The following is a 15,404-nucleotide window of genomic DNA, read 5'->3' on the forward strand; positions in this document are numbered from 1 at the left end:
GCTGTTTTGGATGAAAAAGTTGGTTTTTATGAAAAGTCAGTGCTGGCAGTAGGTAACAGGCATGATCTGTATGGGTCACAGGCTTGTTACACATGGCTTTCAGCACCTGTCTCTGCTTGTATATTGGCCATGCCTGCTGATGAGCTCTGATGTGGAAGAACTTAGAGATTTCCGTTCTCATTTGTGCAAGAAGAAAAGGAGTTGCACAAACTAAAACTTAACTTTTCCAAGGGTCAGAGTATAAACTGCTATCCTGAAAACTCGAGAGAAATAATCATGTTTAACAAGAATGCTGTGTGGCTAGTGCCAGGCTGATGGCACTGTTCATTTATCCACTAAGGTGCAGAGCCCCCTTTCATCCTTAAAGCAGAGTCAAACGTTGTTTGTAAAGTGGAGACTCTTAAGACAAAGGGCAATTTGGAAAACGTCTGCTTTACACAACATGGAGTAATTTAGGGAGGGGACAGCCTAATCTCTGTACATCTGGTAGGAGTCCTGGAAACCAGCCTCTGCTGAGTAACTGCTAAGAACAGTCAAATGGGAATTGGTGAATAGCTGAAAGCTTCCTGTAGACCAAATTGAACTTTTAAGGTTAACTGATAGCTTGATGTTTACGGAGGACCACATATTTCTCTAGGCTTGTTCCCAGAACTCCCACCAGATGTGTGGGGATTAGGCTGTCCCACCTCCCTAAGTTATCCCACGTTGTGTAAAACAGAGTTTTTCCAATTTTCCTTTGTCTTAAGAGACTCCATTTTACAAACATTTCACTCCATTTTTAAGGGTGAAAGATGGCTCTGTTCCTTTGTGGATAGATACATGAACAGTACCATCAGCCTGGCATTACCCACACAGCACAGACTAATAACTTATTTTGAAAGCTAGAAAAAGTACCGCCTTGTAAATTTATTACAATAAGATGGGAGTGTGGAAGCCCATGAGCTTATTACAATCATACCAGGAAAACAAGGCATGAGGAGTTATTGGATATAACAAACTGAGAAAAGGCTATAACTCCTTCACCTATACCCCATAAACATGAGAACATCTACTACTACAATAGAAACTATTCTATTAACCTGACATCTGACCATCCAATGTATGTGTTAAGGGACAAACAGGCAGAGAAGTTCTAACTGTCACAGGGGCTTCAGTTTGATTTGGTTCCTGCTATTGACATAACCTCCTTGAAGTGTCTTCTGTTCATCCATCCCGACCTGCTGTCTACCCTGCTGCTATTTGTTCATCTTGAACCAATCTTTCTGTTCAACTCTACAATATCCAGAGGCTTGGACAATGCTTCAACAACTGGACTGAATTTTGATGCTCTGGTCATACTTGTGATCTGACAACGCTTCCTGTAAAAGCCAAAGACTAACAAAAACCCACCTCTTTTGTGATGCTGGTCAGGATTGTCCAAGACTCTCCCCAAACATTACAGAATATTGATATTGTCCTTGCTTGCCCCCAAGAGATCAAAGATAAATCCCCACTGATGAAGACAGCATGTACTTCAGACACAGGACTCAGAGCCTTCCAAGGTGGCAGTGATTTGAAAGACTCTCCCAGGAGGACTAGCTTTCATGGTACCAGAAGGTGCCTTGCAAGCTTACAAAGGAGGGAAGCAACCAATAGTGCTACCCAGCTATGATGCCTCTAAACCACAACAATGACCAGAATGCAAGAAAAACCCTAAGGGAGCAGCAGTGGCACACACACCTTGGTGGTAATTGACAGCTCTCTGATTGAACTGAAGACACACTCAACAAGAGAGAAATCCTGTCTGGTTTTGTAAACCTAGCCAACTACTCAGTGTTAGTAAAGTCATGGATCTTGGAGAACCTGTAAGCATCACTCAACTAAACCACCATAATCCCTAACTACATTCTAAATATTTGTCCTTCTATCCAGATAAGTGTAATCCTCACTTCCCATTAAAAAAAAAACTTCCCCCCTGTAACAGATGGAACCCACTACAGAAAACTACAACCAATGAAAATGCAGAGTTGTGGAGTTCAGTCACAAAGAATACATCTACAGAACTCCTGTAACTAAGGTTTCAGGGACATTGCAGAAAAAAGGGGTGGAAAGATAGTAAGAGCCACAGAATTTGCTGATTGCATTTCCTAGTAATGTCAGAAGCTACCCCCCATTGTGTCTCATAAACATGACTCCCTAACGTTAGCTTAGCTGAACAAGGATAACAAAAAGAGACAGACTAATATGGACCAGTTAGGGGAGGACAGCCCAAGAGGCCTCGAACCTAAACAAAGAGCTACAGGCAATAAGAAGTGCTGGGAGACAAGATACAATTTGCAAAACACATGAAACTCAAGAAGGAAGACCAAAGTGTGGATACTTCATTCCTTCTTAGAAGGGGGAACAAAATACCCATGGGAGGAGATACAGAGACAAAGTGTGGAGCAGACACTGAAGGATGGACCATCCAGAGACTTCCCCACCTGGGGATCCATCCCATAAACAACCACTAAGCCCAGACACTATTGTGGATGCCAACAAGAACTTGCTGACAGGAGCATGGTATAGCTGTCTTTTGAGAGGTTCTGCCAGTGCCTGGCAAATACAGAAGTGGATGCTCACAGTCAGCTATTGGATGGAACACAGGGTCCCCAATGAAGGAGTTAGAGAAAATACTCAGCAAGCTGAAGGGGTTTGCAGCCCCATAGGAGGAACAATATGAACTAACCAGTAGCCCCCAGATTCCCCAGGGACTAAACCACCAATCAAAGAAAACACATGGTGGGACTCATGGCTCTAGCTGCATATGTAGCAGAGGATGGCCTAGTCGGTTATCAATGGGAGGAGAGGCCCTTGGTCCTGTGAAGGCTCTATGCCCAAGTATAGGGGAATGGCAGTGCCAGGAAGTTGCATTGTGTGGGTTGGTGAGCCAGGGGAGGGGAAAAGGTGTAGGGGGTTTTCTGAGGGGAAACTAGGAAAGGGGGTAACATCTGAAATGTAAATAAATAAAATATCCAATAAAAAAGGAAATGCTGGGAGAGGGAGAAATGTTCTTCCCAAGAGAAGAGCATACCACTTGGTTATCTAATACTAAATGGTTAGCCCTGAAAACATACATGCAAGTAACATTATACAGAATGACCAGGTAGGATGTTTGATTGTATGTAGGAACATACACACATACATATAAATATATTTATACACACATATAATGAATAAAGAGGCCATGATTTTGAAAAAGAGTAAGGAAGAAGTATATGAGAGGATTTAGAAGAAGGCATGATATAACCTCAAAATAAAAGAAATAATTAAAAATAAAGAAGAGATACACAGTAGCATTCCATCATGTCCTGTTTCCAACACGAAGGTATGGACATATGTAGCCTCAATAGCACTGAGAATAAGTGCCTAGAATTTTGTGCTAAATTATTTTCATAATTCCCCTCAATTATGAGTGGAATACATTTTCTAAATCTTGGCACACTAAAACTTGCACCAATGTACCTTTATATTTGAATCTAAGTTCAAAATCCGGTCCCCCTATATGTTTAAATTTAATCACTTTACTAATTTCCAACTACAGTATCATTGTCTCTTAGAGCTGAAGAGCTTTCCTTTGTCAGTTATTGAATTTTAGTCACTGAAGAAAAAAATTGGTTTTCTTTTAAACTTTTGTTATTAGAATGCAAAAACATATTTTAGGAACTGCTATATGCCAATTTTAAGATAAACTTTAACTTGGGAGAACACAGGAAATTTTCTTTTGTAACCCATCCCTCTATTCTTGGTTGCCTGATGTTCTGTAATGGTTAGAATTTGTGGCAAAAGAACTCCATAAGTGCTGGTTTTGACCTTGCTAGTGTAACCCGTCAGAAAGCACAGCACATAGTACTGGTGTTGACCCACAGGTGCTTTTGCTACATGTCAAGCATCAGCCTCTTTAGCTTCACCTCCACTGTGCTGTTGTTTCTAAGTTTCCTTTCTCAGATGACACTATCATTATCTACCCAGATCCTCCACCACAGGCATCTGTAACTCCTCCTTCTTCTTGCACTCTTCCAAGATGTCCTACTGAGAATCATCTCAGAAGCAGCTCCTAAATCAGGCATTTCCTCTCTATTTCAGTAATTCAACAGCCTTCAAAGAAACCTGGACTCCTAGGGTATCATCTCTGCTCTAGGTCATTTTCTATGCTCTATCTAGATTTCACACACACACACACACACACAAAAAAAAAAAAAAAAAAAAAAAAAAAAAAAATAAAAAAAAAAAAAAAAAAAAAAAAACTAAATCTGATGGAATCATTCATTACCCTAATCAATATTTATCATGTATCTATTCATCTTGATTTCTATATAGAAGATAAACATCCAGAATCTATACAATATCATGAAAGAAATCTCTGTGATGTGACCCTGATCCACTTCCTTATCCTCTAGTCCTCCCTTTTCCTCTAAATTTATGCCATAATGAATTAGCTGTCCCTCAAATATTTAAATGTCACTGTCAACTTTACACACTCATTCCTGTCGCCTCATTAATTTGGAATTCCCCTCTTGAGTTACTCCAGTCACATTCACATTCATCCTTTTTAGTCGTGTATGGGTTGCCATCAAGAGTTTTCTGATTCCTTCTTCACCACAATGAGTTGCCTTGTGCTCAGGCCTGTACACTGCCCAGTTCTTATGGTATTCCTCTTCAATGTTGTGCCCCTAGCTGCTAATTTGTGGTGTAAGGGAGAATGGTTTGCTGAAAAAAATTAACAAGGAATAAATAGGATGATAGTGTGCAAACTGATTACCATGAAAAAGAGGGGAACAACCATGGAGATGGGGGAGCAAAAGTTACTCATCCAGTGAACATTACCTACAAACTTATCCAGCACATTTTCTATGGCAAAGGGGGAAAGCAGAGAATTGAGACAATTTTGAAGATGTAGAAATGGTTATTAGAAGAATGGATGGAACTGCAAACACTCTCTGGTAGTGTAATGAGCCCAAGGGACAGCCATTACCTTGTAATGGAAGATGGACATCCACTCAGTTCCCCCAATTGTTCAATCTTCTAAGCTAGGTAATGGGACTTGGGAGGGAGCTTGATGACAATTAAGTTCCCTTGGCAGCTTTACAGTCTGGTCTTAAAGCAGATGAGGAGGAATTTCAGGTTGAGGGAGGGCAAAAGAGATTTTATTTCCTCTAGGTAAGAGTAGCAAGACTGCTTTCAATTCATTTTCCTTGTCTTTAGATTAAGCTGCTTGACATGTTAACAAAGCAAACAAAAATTCCACCATATTTCAGAGTCATATTTTTTTCTAAGCCCCCAAATAGTATGTGCGTGTATGGGATGAGTAATGAAAAATAATGCAGCTAACAGTAGGCCTCTACAGTTTTCTGAAGAAATATGACACTGACATAAAGCTTTGCACATCACTGTTTAATGGATATATTTTTTGTCACACAAACTGCAGCAATACATGGAGCCTCAGCTTCATGGCAGTCTCTATTTCTAAAATTGCTTACTTCCTAATTAATGGATTTAAGAACATGAAGTAAATTCAAGAAGAGTCAGGTGGTTTCCCTCTTCACATGCATACATATTTACTCACTGTAGAATAGAGCACATTTGGATTGGCTTCTTGGTTGCATAGTAATCAGCCCGGCTAAGACTCAGAAGAATGGGAAAATGTATTACCTGCAGCAGGTAAAGAGCAATGTAGACATGAAAGTTAAAGTGGCATTCTCCTGCACTAAAGATGACGAAGAGGCTTCTATTAGAGAAATTTGCACATATTCATCTAAGAAAGGCTGGCCATCAAGTGAAATAACACACTCAGTTCAAGTGTAAACTGGGGAGCGGGGGGGGGGAGGGTATAGGAGACTATGGGGATAACACTTGAAATGCAAATGAAGAAAATATCTAATAAAAATGAATTAAACTTCTGAATATTAATGTATGTAACAATCGTGTTCTTCATGTTTACATGCCTTTTCATATGCATCTCATATCTTCTCCATAGGAATGTCTTTGTTGCTAAACATTTACTTATCATTCACACAAATTGTGTCATATTCCAGTTCCCAAATTAAAACATATCAACCGAGAAAAAAAAAAAAGAAAGATGTAAACTGAAGACCTCAGGATGAAGAATTTAATACTACAATGGACAATATTACCCTGAAAGAATGAATCTGTGGCCCATGATATGTGTTAATCCTTATGGCCTTTCAGAAGGCCTCTGCTGAAACAAACCACAACAAAATCATGTAATAATTACAAAGGGCAATTCTCATGAATATAGGAGGAGGCTCCTAAAATGCCTGCTTAAAAAATAACAGTTGGCTAAACAAGTTCATCCTAAGGGCAAGAATCAGTTGTTTTTCAGTACTTTTCCCTTGGCAGTAGATGTTTGTTCTTAAAGTATATAAATCTTGCCAAGTTGGACAAAATTTAGTTCCTTTCCTGAGCAAAATATACAAATTTATCCAAAAAAGTAAAAGAACAATATCTACCTTCCAAGAACTAACTATAGGAAGATACTGATTAAATTCAATGCACAAAGGACTTCTGAAAACAAAGTGTAATTATATCTTATTTTAGTGGAGAGAGAGAGAGAGAGAGAGAGAGAGAGAGAGAGAGAGAGAGAGAGAACGAACACAGGTGTTCTATAGATAGAAGTCAGAGTCAGATGACAACTTTTTGAAATCCAGTTTTCTCTTACCATATCTGCCTCAAGAACTGAACTCAAGTTGGGAGACTGACATCAGCAGATGCCTTCACCTGCTAAGACATCTCATTAGTCCCAATTTGTAATTATAAAATAGCATATACATGTGACTTTTTAAAAAAAAAACTCTTTTATTCAGTGTTGGTTATATGATGATGTACATTGACTACACTTGAACTTGGCTAGAGAGATGGCTCAGCTGTTAAGAACACTTACTGCTCTTCCAAAGGACTCAAGTTCCAAGTTCAGTTTCAAATAGCCATGCAGAAAGGCTCACAACTGCCTATAACTTCAGTTCCAGGGGATCCAATGTCCACTTCTGGCTTCCATGATCATACAAATATAGTTTTCCCTATTTCTTTGGGTCCTCATTTCTGAAGGCTCTCATGTCATGTAACACTTAAAATAAATAAATGTGCATATTTATCTCCTACTATTCTTTTTTATCATGTATTAGGAGTATCATAAAATCTACCCAGTCAAACTGTGGTTCAGAGTCAAGTAGCATTAATATTACTTGTTGGCATTTGAAATGTAAATGAAGAAATATTTAATAAAATACAAAATATTACTTGTTGGCAATTCAATTTGAGAGCTTTACTTCAGATATATGGTTTAAGATTGTACATTTCAACATCACGGATGGAAAATGTGGGTAGTATATGTGTTAATTCTAAAACGTACTATTTTGAAATATTTTCTATGTTCCAGACCTAACATCTTAGGAATTGAGTATTTCAGAATAACTAAAACCCATAAATTAAAGCCCTCCCTCTCTCTTCCTCCCTCCTTCCATCCCCCCTCTCTCTTTGTGTGTGTGTGTGTATGTGTGTGTGTGTGTGTGTGTGTGTGTGTGTGTGTGTTTATTTTAATAGCTGTCAGCTCATGGAGTGACTTGACTTAGGATTATATTGATGGAGTGCTTTATATGTACAAAATGAACCCCTGAAGACAGGATCTTGAAGGAAAGCATAAAATTAAGAAAATGATTAAAATTCTTTGAGTATGTAAAGAACAAGCTGTATTCTTCCCCCAAGCAGAGAGCAGTCTGTGCCCTGTCCCCAAATGACTCCATTTTACAAACTGGCAGTTTATCCTCAGCTACTCCAGTTTAAGTACAAATGCCAAGGTAGAATCATTTAGTACTTTATTTGGGCAAGTAGATGTCACAGATGTTGGCCATACACAACCTATTGCAAAGAATAACACCCCACCGTATTGCCTGGTAGTAAGGCATGAACTGATCAATAACTTGTCCTTTTCTTACATTTATATTTATGTTTATTTTATTTATTTGTGTGTGTGTGTGTGTGTGTGTGTGTGTGTGTGTGTTCCGGAAGTATGCTCATATTACATCATGAAAGTGGAGGTCAGCAGTCAGTTCTTCATGTGGGTTCAGGGAAGTGAACTAGGCTCCACAGGCTTGGCAGAAAAAGCAGTTTCCGACTGAGCTGTCTCACAGGCCTCCTAAGTAATTTATTCTTGTTAGTATAAAGAAAATAACCACCTATGAATTTATCTAATTATGTTAGGAATAAATGGACACATGAACTTTTCAAAACCAGATCAGAGAAGCCAGGATATGAATATGTCACCCCCTTGCCTGAGAGGCACTTAAGACTGACTTTGTTGTACACACTGACAGGTCATCTTAGCTAAGTTTTGGGTGTACATGCCAGATAACAAACTTCTCACTCTGTCCTTGGGCTTTAGATTAGCATGATTACCCTGTTTGAGGTGGCCCAGTTTCAAACTACAAGGGGTCAAGACCCTGCCATTGACAGCTCTGTGCCTAGAAAGCTCCCTGTCTCTATGATAGGTACTGACACTTGTTATGGCTGTGAAGCTCTTTACATTTGCTCTGGGTCAGGCCTCCTTAAAAGCACGTGATTGTTCCCCCCACAGTTCTCTTTATTTGTTTCTGGCTGTCTGCAGATCTTCGTGTGCCATGGAATATGGGACCTGAGTGATTCCGGCTGGAGTGAAGCCCACAGACGAGTGCAGTTTTCAACATCTTATCAGAGAAGCTTTGTGGACAGCACTTAACACAGCTGGTCAAAGTTCAGAGAAGATGTGTCTATCAAGTGTCCAGCTATGAAGAAGACATCTATATCATGTGCATACCCCACGACAAATCAAGGATGAAGGCACAGAAAAGCTGTAAGAGCCAAACGTTGGGGAGAACTGGGCTAAAACAATGTCTTCTGTATGTGCTAAGGCTTCTGTCCTTATTGATTCAAACATTTTCATGTTATCTGTACAAGAACAAGCCAATCAACAGTCCAGCCTGGCTGGGGAATGGGCATGTGACCCCTGGCTGATGACAGTTGGTAGCTGTTAAGGGAGAATCTATTTTATTTATGGGTGTAGTCCCTGCTTGGTTGTATGTGATGTTGGGAAGCTAAGACAGGCAGTTTACCAACTGATCTACATTTTTTTTTTAGTCTCATAATTGCCCCTCTTTAAAATTTAAAATACAGAAGAGAATGAGGCATTGTTATTGGTGATCTTCTGATTCAGCCATACCTTATTGGTGCCTGGTGACTTTTCAGGGGTTTTGACACTCATTTACCAACATGCACTAGAGAGCCCCATTATAGGAATTCTCTCCCTGCCAGAACACCTTCTCTGCCACTGGTACCCGATGTGATGAGAAAGAAATGGCCTCAATTCCCAGAGCTTGATCTTTAACCATTAGATTCTTGGAATTAATCACTAGGGTATGAATGGGAGTAAGAATGACATCGTTTTCCTCCTCCAGCTTAACCATGGAGTTGCAAGAGAAGATAAAATCGTGATACTTATTAAAACCTGCCTTCTCAGTTTCTAGACTCTGAAAAATAAACCAGGGCTCCACTTTGAGGTCTGTAAAGCAAAACTCTGCCCTTCCTAATCAGGGAGCTAAGGGTTCCAGAGCACAACTCCTCCATGTAACCATCTGAGATCTCAACAATCCCTAAAGGTAGGTAGGTAGGTGCATGTGTATGCATGTTTATGTATATATGCACCCCAGCTGTATATATGAAACATATGTGTATGTGTGCATGTGCACCTCTATCATACATTCAGGGACACATAACACAGAATCCACCCACTGCTTCACCTTCACATGTGTTTATTTACTGCTCCAGATTTTATACCTGTTAAATGTAGATAAAACACACATTCTATATTGCTATGAAGATGAAACAGAATGAAATAATGCAAAAGGAAAGTATATAATGATTTAAAATACTATATTAGAGGGGTGAAATAGCAGATGTAAACTATGATTATTTTTATAGATATATGAGATTTATGCCTTAGTGCTCTATTGCTGTGAAGAGTCACCATGACCAAGGCAACTCTTATAAAGGAAAACATTTCATTGGGGCTGCCTTACAGTTTCAGAGGTTTAGTCCATTATCATCATGGTGGGTAGCATGGCAGCATGCAGGCAGAAATGGTGCTGGAAAAGGAGCTGGCAGTTTTTCATCTGTATCCAAAAGCAGCAGGAAGAGAGAGACACTGGACCTGGTTTGAAACCTCAAAAGCCCACCCCAAATAACACATTTCCTTCAATAAGGCCACACCTGCAGGGCCATACCTCCTAATCCCTCTCAAGTACTACCTCTCCCTGATGACCAAGCATTCAAATACATACATACGTCCGTAGGGCCACTCTTAGTCACACCACCACAATACATTTGCTATTTTTTCCTCTTAATGTTTTAATCTATAGTGTTACATGAGATTGGAATGTGTGTCTCACTTCTGCCCCAGGAAGAGATATGAATTTCTGAAGTGTCAAGAAGCGATCAAGATTACTGCCTAGAGGGCTTTCTGGTAAAGAACACAAACAAAGCGCTTTCCTCTTCTTTTAAGGTGAATCCATTTGGTCCATCACCTGGACAGGAAAGCCACCTGTGCCAGAGACTTAGAAAATAATATAATGGTTCCCTAAACACTCAAGCCCACAGGTTTAGATCTCCTTGTCTATTTCCACTCTCATGTTGTGAGTGTTTTCCTCCATAGTGCCCATTTGGTCACTGTCCATTCTTCAAAGTGGCTCGTGTTAGCCTGTAATAAGATCTGCCTGTCTTCTAATTTAAGCTCCATCTCCTCTGAATTCCCTCTGAATTCAACAGGTACCTTGAGAGTTCTGGAGAGCCACAGGGAGAGTGCAGTGTAATTTTAATAACAATATTAAGTCACAAGGGAGTTAAGAGATGTATGTGCCTGACTGAAAACAAGAAAAGCAATCTTGTTTGTGATATTCTCAGAACATTTATACCTGGGGAAGAAGTAAAGCTAAAATCAAAGGTCATATGCACTTTGGTTCATTGTTATTTTAACATTTTCTCATATGTATGTGTGTGTGTGTGTGTGTGTGTGTGTGTGTGTGTGTAAACTGGAGAACAACCTTGGATATTGTTCTATCTACTCAGTCTTCTATTTTAATATTCTTATGTAAATGCAAACATATCCTTCACCACAGACAGTTTATTTTTTAGCCAGCTATTACTGACCATGGCCCAGGAACAGTGATTCTGGTTGTCCTGGAAGATGTTGCACTGCAGAAATGGTTATATGGAACTTTATCATTTCTGCAAAAAAAGAGTTATTGGCCAAGGCATTTACCCAATATATTGGTGGGGATCACAGGTAGATAAGCTTTAGAAAAGGTGGAAAACTGCAGAGGGTGGCAGAGGCTATCAGATGGCATTCTTTGCTTTTGGGTGGGTGGAAACTAATGGTCTACTAAGAATTACATTTTAAAGGTTTAGGCCAGTTGTTCTCAACTTTTGAAATGCTGTAACCCTTTAGTTCCTCATGTTGTGGTGACCCACAATCATAAAAATTACTTTGTTGCCACTTCATAACTATAATTTTGCTAGTTATGAATCATAATGTAAATATCTGATATGCAGGATATCTTGATATGTAATGTCCTCCTAGAAGGGTTGTGACCCACAGGTTGAGAAACACTGGTTTAGATAGTTATAAGGATGTTAGGTTAGTTACACGATTAATTTCCTTTAATGGGACTAAAAATAGCCCATGATAATTTGTTTCTGATTTGCAGCATTTTAGCACTCTAGCACTCTGTAATCTTGAAGTTCAGTCATCTGGCCTTGTATAATCTTTTTTTTTTTTTTTTTTGGTTTTTCGAGACAGGGTTTCTCTGTATAGCCCTGGCTGTCCTGGAACTCACTTTGTAGACCAGGCTGGCCTCGAACTCAGAAATCCGCCTGTCTCTGCCTCCCAAGTGCTGGGTTTAAAGGCGTGCACCACCATGCCCAGAAGCCTTGTCTAATCTTTAGCATAGGGGCAACTTGTCTTCTTTCCCGGGCATTTTGTTTATACTTATTTGGAATATCTCTATAAAAATGGATGCTATCTTATTTCTTTTTTTATTTACATATTCTTTTTTTCTTTTTCTAACCTGCAGGTCCTCTGCATATATATTATGGCTTTCAATTTAATAGGTTTTTGGGGGATTCTTGAGTATATGAATGAATGGGTCTCTGATTCTTGTTCCCTCTTGGGCTCTTTTCCTTCTACTGGTTTGTCTTGTCCAACTTTGATATGACAACTCATGTTATATTATATTATATTATATTCCCATAGAAGCCTAGTTATTTTCTAAAGAGAGACAGAAAGGAGTAGGTACAGATGGGGCAGGAGGAGTTTGGAGAAGTAGAGAGCCAAGAAACCATATTCAGGATATGAGCAAAAATTTAATTTTAATAAAAGGGAAAAATGGATGTTGCTTCTACATATGCTATCATCAGAGTGAATTTTGTGACTCTGTGCTGGGATTCTTGACTCGGCTGGTAAGAACCAGTCTCAATCATGAGCACTCCACTTTCTATTTCCTTTTAATTTTCCCCTTCTATCCTCTCTCAGATGTTACAGGAGATTTTTTTTCTGAAAGCATCTTTCAGCTGGCATTAACAAACCAGTGTGAAATATTTTCCAAATTCCAAAGAAAAAAGTATACTGTTATTAGGAATAAAAATAGTACTCTTGGTATTACAGCTGAATATACTATAATCCTTGCACTTGGGAGATGGAATCATGAAGATTAGGAGCTCAAGGTCATCCTTCGGTACATAGCAAGAGTTCAAGGTCTAGCTAGGTGCCATATTTGGGGTTTGTATTGCTGTGATGAGCACCAGGCCAAAATCAACTTGTGAAGAGGACGACTTACAGTTTGTAATCCATCATCCAGGGAATTCAGGGCAGGAACTTGATGCAGGAGTCTGGAGATGGAAAGTGATGAAGACGCCACAGAGGAACACTGTTTACTGGCTTCTTGTTCTGCCTGCTTTCTTAAAGAACCCAGAGTTATCGACACAGAGGTGGTACCACCCACAATGGCCTGGGCCTTCTCCCATCAATCATCAGTCAGGAAAATGTTCCATAGGCTTGCTCACAGACCAATCTAGTGTTGGCATTTTTTTCAAGTGAGGTTTCCTCTTCCAAAATAACTATAGCTTGTGTCAAACTGGCATAAAACTAGCCAGCCCACTGGGCTAACAAGACCTTGTCTCTCCAAATAAATAGGACTACAAATAAAAGAAGTATCTTTTGATGTTACAACATGATATTGTTATTCTACAAAGTTCATGCTGGAGAGCCTTGCAATCAAGGTATGAAATATAATGCAAAATTAATCTCTTAAGGTTTTAAGTATGCAATTTGTGTTTGGAGTGTGTTCATATCTATCTTGGGTAGAGGGATGAACATGCGGAGTCTCATGCTTGGAAGAGTTTAATGAGCCAGTTCTAGGGTCATTTTATGTCTATTGGTGCTTCAATGCAGTCACAAAGCTGTACCTAACTCTAAGGGAAGCTGAGAAATACCATGTGGCTAAATGCCCAGGAGGAAGAGAACCAGAGTTTATTTAATAGCTATGCCAAGAAAATGTGATCTTCTGTCTTTCCCATTCTAGAGGCTTATTCACTGACAACTAATGATTCTATTTACAAAACCAAGACAGACAGCAAACTTTACTGCCAATGCAAAATTCTTAGTGAGTTAATACATGGGGCTTACTAAAGTAGGAAAGCAAGAGTTGGAAATCAAAGACATTTTAAGTTTATCCTGAGTTGGGTACCAAAACGAAATGTAAAGATACCTGGATTTTGAATCTTGCCACTAAATCAGATTTTACTGTTACTGTCACCCAGAGACCTGTCATGTTACACCATCTAGAAACATCGATTTGTACCTTGGCTGGTAAGAAATGCTTCGTTATGAAATAATTACTTCTGCTCATTGCTGAAATGTGTGTGCATTTATGCGCATAGGAAGCCACTCAGGTGGAGGCGATTTAATGTGATTGTAATTGCATGACTAAGCTGAGGGTGGGGGGAAATCACAAGACTCAGGAAAGACTGGCTTGTGTAGGAGTGGACTAGTGTAATTAAACTGAGGAAGTAGCTATCTAGACCTAAGAACAATCTGTCCAACATTTTGCGGGTAGAAGTAGAAGCAGATTTTTCCTTTTTCTTCAGAAGGGTCTAGCAAAGCAGGGCAAATTATCAAGTCAATGGAGTGAGGGAAAAAGAACAACTGATTTTTTTTTTCTTTGCATCACGAGTAGGAGACCTATCAGATTTCTAAAACTGGAAGATGTGTAAGATGGAACAAGACAGGAAATCTCATGGCTTGCACAGAAAGAAATAAAAGCATAGGACTCCGACAGTCATCTTGTTTCATCTTGGAGTGTCATTTCCTGATGCCTTCTTATTAAGAGATGCCTTGGCCTGAGGTGAGTTAAGAAGTCTGCCTTTCCTGAAAGATAAAGCACAAAATGTCTTTACAGTTTACATCTGCCATCACTCTCCTTTCAGAAAACAATTGGTTGTCAGCGGACACAAACCTGATAGATACTCTTTGCTCCTTTTCCCCCCTTTCCTTGGCTGCGCTGAGTGAGTAAAATACATCAAACCTCATTAAGGAGTAGCACCTTTACACCCATACAGCCATCACAAACATAACGGGAGCTTGTTTATGAAATGTATATTTCAAGGCTGGGAACGTTTTTCAGTTAGAGCACATACCCCAAATTCTAGCTTTTGAGAGGGGGGAGCAGGAGTCCAGAAGTTCAATGTGATGCTCAGTCTCCATACCAAGTTGGAACCAACCCTGGGTCACATGATGCTCTGTCTTAAAAATACAATATTAAAGTTATACTCTGGAACACACCATAAAAAAAAAAATGAGTCCATCTGGATCAAGCAGTTTTTACTACTTCTGGAAGTTATTTCCTAAAGAATTAATCAATGGATGAAATATATTCTCAAGAAAATTATCCCCCAGACTCAATGGAAGAAAAGAGAGTGTCTGTTTTTACATTAACTAAAATTCAAATGGTGGAAACTGTGAAGGTTATATGGGCACAAAACTCTGGGTTTTTTTTTGTTTGTTTGTTTGTAGTTCTTGTTTACTTGTGTGTGTGTGTGTGTGTGTGTGTGTGTGTGTGTGTGTGTGTGTGTAGATTTGTTTTGTTTTCCTAAGACTGAGTCTCACTATGTAGTTCTGGCTGGCCTGGAACTCACTATGTAGACCAGGCCTACCGAGTGCTGGAATTTAAAGGTGTGTGCCACCATTCAAAGCTTTGATATCCTTCCTTCCTTCCTTCCTTCCTTCCTTCCTTCCTTCCTTCCTTCCTTCCTTCCTTCCTTCCTTCCACCCTCCCTCCCTCCCTCCC

Source organism: Mus pahari, chromosome X (assembly GCF_900095145.1).
Source record: "Mus pahari chromosome X, PAHARI_EIJ_v1.1, whole genome shotgun sequence".
NCBI lineage: Eukaryota > Metazoa > Chordata > Mammalia > Rodentia > Muridae > Mus > Mus pahari.